Below are 6,001 nucleotides of genomic sequence, written 5' to 3'. Positions count from 1 at the left end.
CTCCTGTGGCGTCCCTGGGGAATAGCAGCGGCACTGAACCACAGGGCCCCTGACTGGGTTCCACCCCAGGCAGCCTCTGACGGAACTGTGGCAGTGCACGGTGAGGAGGTTACACCCTCACTTCCCTAAAGCAGTGTGTAGATCAATATGCACACCACCACAAGATGTGTGTTGCCGATGTTTATGTCAAGGCATATATGCATGCCATTATGTGCATGCATATATATAGTATGCCTTATAGAATACATATATTTATTGCTGTGTGTGTGTGTCACTACTGTATATGTATGTGCTGTTAGGTGTCTGTGGGTCTCATTGGGTGTATATGTATGCGTGTTTCTATGTGTGTGTCATTGTGTATATGTCTATTTGCCAGCATCTATATGTATGATGTTATGTGTGGGTGAGGCTATCATTGTGTAAGTTTATAAATTACAGCACGCACGTCATGACATATGTATATGAATGCCATTATATGTATGTGTCATTGTATGTCATTGAACTTATTTACACAACTGTATGAGTGTCATTATGTATTGTGTATCCTTGTGTGGATATATATGTGTATGTGTGTGTGTGTAACTATGTATTTTATATGTATCATTATGTGTGAATGTGTCACTATGTGTGTGTGTATACCGCCACAGCATTGGTTGTGTGAATGTCACTATGTATACATTTGGATGTTCTTCTACGTCTGTTTATATGTATCTCTACCATTGATGTGTCATGTTTATATCATTTCATGTACTGTTGAATATGTATGTGCCCTGGGCGTGTGTATATCCCTGTGTGTCATTGTGTGACATGCCAGCCATGTCACATATGTATGTATGTCACTATACATGATGTGCTAATAGTATATGTGGATGGAGCCTCTGTGTGTAAAGACACACATATGTTGGGGTATGTGTGTCTACTTTGCATATTAGTATGTGTGCCCTTGTCTATGTACAAGATACTTCGCGTATGTGCTACGGTATGTTTGTACCCAATTCTTATACTACCAAAGACCTCTAGACTTTCTTGGATTAAAACTGAAGGCAGGCAGCCTTCAGTTTGGAGGGGTGGAGAGCAAGTGGAGGGCAGGGCAGCGCCAGACCTGAGGTAAAAGGTGGGAGGGCCCCTCATAACACTGCCCCTTCAGGTCTTGTCCCCTTTCCTCAGATGGCTAGAAGGTCCTCCCTCCAGTGGCTCAGGCCCCTCCCTCCTCCAGTTGTGAGACCTCATCTGGTCTCATTGGAAAAAAAAAAAAAGTCTTTGAGTGGATTCCAACTCATGACAACCCCCTGTGTTACAGAGTAGAACTGCTACATAGAGTTTTCTTGGCTGTAATCTTTACGGAAGCAGACTGACAGCTGGGTGGGTTCAAACAGCCAACCTTTAGGTTAGCAGTCAAGGGCAAACCATTTGTGCCACCCAGGGACCTTTCTGGTCTCATACCCGTTACAGTTGAGTCAATTCCAACTCATAGCAACCCTATAAGATAGAGTAGAACTGCCCTATAGAGTTTCCAAGGAGCAGCTGGTGGATTCGAACTGCCAACCTTTTGGTTAGCAGCCAAGCTCTTAACCACTGCATATCCTTGGGAGAATGGGAGTGATTCTCCTTCCCAGTCTCTCTGTGCCCCCATCCCGTCCATGTGCCTGCTCCCCCCATGCAGCCCCCCAACAACAGAATCTCAGACAAAAGAGACACAGTCCATTCTTTATTAGCATGTGGGGACCCTGATGCCACCACCCATTGCCCTCCATCTACCCTCCTGTCCGGCCTCTTCCTCATCCCAGCATCTGTCCACTTGCAGCTGGGCCCCCATTCCGGTCCTCTCCACAGCTGCGTCAGGGGTCCACATGATCCAGTCTTTCCCGCACCCAGCCCCCAGACTTCAGGGCAGCAGAGGAGCTGGTGTGGTGTGTCCCCTTTCTGGTTGACGGGAACCAGCAAGGACAGCACCATGGGGGCAGTGGAGGCCATTGGGGGTCTGGGAGGGGTGGTACTCACCTGTCATACACGGTCCTGAGCATCCAGGAGGACGGTGGCAGGCGGTGGCGGGCGGTGGCGTGGTCTCCGAAGCCCACAGTACACTCATCCATAAAGTAGGAAACACTACACCCTCCAGTGCTGTTAGTAGTGCTTTCTACTTTATGGGTGACTGCACTGTCTGTCTGTCCATCTGCGTGTACTCTTCAGGCCGCCCGCTCCTCCTCCAGACTCCTGTTTCGAGAGCCCCCCAGGCCCTCCCCGTGGCTTCCTAAGATCCAACCACCCTGCCCCTTGGCCCCAGAGGGCCCGCCCTGGGCCTTGTGGGAGGTGACTCAGCATGGCGCCAGACCTTGCCTCCTCTACCTCCCTCCCCCCACTTCCTCTTTGATTCCCTCTTCCCTTCCCCCTAAGGCTCCACCCCATCCCCCCACTTTGGGGGACATTCAGGTACAGACCTTGGCTACTCTAGAGGCCTCACTGCAGTCCCCAGTTCTTCGACCACTGGCTGACCCCTCCTAGCCACACTGCCCGCCCTCCAAGGCAGCCATAGTCTCCTCCCCAAGGATGGGTCCCCAGCCTCCCCACCAGTCCACAGCCCTGGCTCTCTCACTGCCTGGGTGCTCCCCAGGCAGGACCCAAGGGTGTAGCAAAGGGGATGGGGGCCATGTTGGGCAGAGGGAGACCCTTGGGCCTCTTGGCTGACACCACGCCCCACATTTCAGCCTCTGACCACCCTTCGTCGCCCCCACACTACTCTCCAGCCTTCCTCCCACAAAACCTTGGACACCTCTTTCTTCATTTGGGGGCCAGAAGCCATTTCACCTTCCTTGTACTAGAGGGACGTCAAGACCCAGGAAGTCAAGACCCAGAAAGTCAAGACCCAGGCTTTTGAGGAGCTGTCCAACCATAAAGACAGGTAGATATGGGGGTTATTCCACCTCTTTGCCTACAGCTTTGCTACTAAGCCTTGGCCCCCAAGCTCCCAACCCTATCCCCTAAGCATCTCCACCCAGGGCCCATAACCCAAGCCCCTCCTCTGCTCTGAGGCCCAGAGTTGAGGAGCCCCGGCTGGGGTTGAAGTAAAGGTTCTGATCTTACCTGATGCCGCAGGGTTGAGGGGAGCAAGCCCTGTGCTCCAGGCTCTGAAATGGGGTCCCCCTCAGGGCGGGCAGGGCTTATAACCCCAAGGCCACGTGGGCCAGATCTCAGGGCGCCCAACGGACTTGGAGCCCGCCCCCACACCGCAGCGCAGATTAGCGTGCCCCTCCCCTCCCTGGGGAGGAGGACAGACTGACAGGAAACCAAAGACAGGCCTGGGTATTGGTGGGAGGAGGCCCAAAGGGACCATCTCACACTTCCTAGGCAGGTGGCTTCCGGGCTCCCAGGCCTGCCCTTCCCCCCATGGTACAAGCTCCAGGGGATGGTTCAAGAGTCTGGGACCGGCCCAGGGCATTGGAGGTGGGAGACAGGGCCCCCTGCCAAGGCCTTCAATGAGTGCCCAAAACATGGAGTCCTGAGTTCCAGCAGGAGAAAAGGCCCTCTCTCTAAGCCCCACCCCCACTGATCCCAGCCCAAAAAACTCCCTTCCCTTCCGGACAACAGTGGCATTCAGACTAGGCCTTGGCTCCTGTAGGTACCCCAGAGAGTACATGCACCAAGGTACAGAGGCAAGAAGTGGGGTTCCAGGCCAGCAAACCACAGTACCCTTATCCTCAGCACCCACAGATCCACCCCTCCCCCAGCCCCAGGAGACCCATTCCTTCCCCGACCACCCCACCCTGCAAGAGACCAGGTCTGGCCTGGAGGATGCTTGGCACAGTGTGGGGGTCAAACTCGGGCCAGGTGGGCCTGTTAGCACTTGGCTGGGGTTTCCTGCTTCCCTTAAGCTGGTGTTTCCTGCTTCCCTTAGGGTCTGTAGGGACAGGAGGGCAGGACAGAGCAGTGGTGAGGACGAAGGTTCTAAGGCAGTTGGGTGCTGTGGGGGCAGGAGAGAAAGGGGGCTTGGAGGATTGAAGAGAAAGAGGCTCCACTCTGAGGGGAGATTCTGGCAGCCACCGGATGTGGGCACAGGGCCCACCCACCTGCATGACACCCCCGCTTTCCCCATGGGGAAGGCAGGAAGCTGCCTAGCCCAGGGCCCCTTGTGGGGAGGGGAACTGGGTGTGGGTCTGTGCAGGGGAGCTAGGACAGGCTGGGGCTCAGACGCCCTTTTCCCCAGCGTTTGCCAAGCCCCTCAATGGGCTTGTTCTGCAATCAAGAGGAATGGGCTCAGGGGGAGGTCGGAGGGGTGAGAATCATCAGTGACTCCTTCCCAGAAGGCCATGGGCCCCTTCTCCGCATACCCCATGAAGGGACAGGCCCACACAGACTTCAGGGCCCAGAAGAGGATTGGCATGGAGAGCAGTGAAAAGGGAGGTCGCCCCACCCTCTTCCCTTCAGAAAGGGGGCCATTAACCTGGAAAATTGTTATCTACCCAAGGACCCCTAAAATGAGACAGAGAAAGGGGGAACAGGGCTGCCACCCCTAGGGTCTGAAGGGAGAGTGGTGAGAAGAGCAGCCTTGTAGGGCCAGCTGGCCAGAAATGGGTCAGTGCTCCTTTAAGAGACCACTCCTGCCTCTGACCCTGGGTGGAGGGGAAGTAGCTGCCCAAGGCGATAAGAGCATAAGAATATCAAAGTTGTGCAGTAACCTGGGTTCCTAGACCCCCACCCTTCAGGGCCCCTCCTCCTAAAGCATCTGCTCCCCCCAACCCCACTTAAGGTGCCCCCATAGCCATCACCCCGGAGGTGGTCTGCCCGGCAAAGGAGAGTAACAGACTGGGAGCCAGAGGGGCTGGATTTGGGGCCAGCTCTGCCATAGATCCATGCGAGCTGGGGCAAGTCAGACCTGAGTGTCTTCATCACTCCAACAGTTTCCAGCCCAGACCCTCTTCTGTCCTGACTGGGGTGGCTGGTGTCCCTGCTCACCTTCAACAGCAGGAGATGCTTTTCCTCCATCTGTCTTCAATGCCCAAGGCCAAAGACCACCGCCGTTGCGTGTGTACCTGTGTATGTATTTGTGTATATGTGTGTGTTTTAGGAGAAAGAGCAAGGCCCAGTCTCCTCATCCACAGAGTTTCTGGGGCCAGGAGGTTTCGGGAGGGGCTGGGACTTTTGCTAGTTCCCACCCTGAGGCTGGGGTTGAAGAAGGGTGGAACTGAGGAGGCCTAGCCACCAGGGGTTCATGGTCCCTGAATCCCAGACTTCTCTCTGGGTCCTCAGATGATTCCCAGCTCTGCTGGGCCTCAAACCAGGAGAAATAGGACAGGGCCAGAGATGGATACAGGAACAAAATCAAGGACAAGGGAAGGGACACAGAAACAATAAGAACAATCCAGAGATGAGCTTTGTAAGAATGGGTGTGTGGTGTGTGGGACATCTGTACACCTGGGTGTGGAACGGGGTGCTGGACTGGAAGGCCAGCTCTAGGCTGGCACCACCACACCTGGGGCCTGCATGACTGACTGACAGGTGCCTGAGGGCAGAAGCTGTGGATGCAAGTGCGAGCGTGATACAAGAATACAGACCTGAATGCACAGGTGCACAGGCTGCCCTAAGAGACTCCAAAGATTCCTGGTCTCATTTTCCAGGAAGGTACAGCAGGCTGAGAGCCACACAGACATGCCACTGGGGACATGCCCAGCTCAGGCCTGCAGACACATCTAGAGGAAGCTCTGCTGTACGTACTGGACACAGTACCTCCTCCCACAAGAGACACAGGAAGCCACACTTTGGAATTAGGCTAGTGCTTGGGAGGGTGACTGGAAGGGCAGTGGGGGTGCGTTCAGAACACAGTCCCTTCAGTGAGAGAGGCCTGACTCACCCCTGCCCCAAAATCTGTCTGTTGCCAGAGTCCCAGGGGATGAGAGAAACTAAACCCCTGATGATGGCTGAGAGGAGAGTCTTGGTGCTTCTCTTTGTGGAGGAGAGTTCAAGTTGACACTTCAAACTCCGCCCCCTTGGTGGCAGCTGCTGCTCC

Source organism: Trichechus manatus, unplaced genomic scaffold (genome assembly GCF_000243295.1).
Source record: "Trichechus manatus latirostris isolate Lorelei unplaced genomic scaffold, TriManLat1.0 scaffold00054, whole genome shotgun sequence".
In the NCBI taxonomy this organism is placed as follows: Eukaryota; Metazoa; Chordata; class Mammalia; order Sirenia; family Trichechidae; genus Trichechus; species Trichechus manatus.
Note: the sequence above shows the minus strand (reverse complement) of the source record.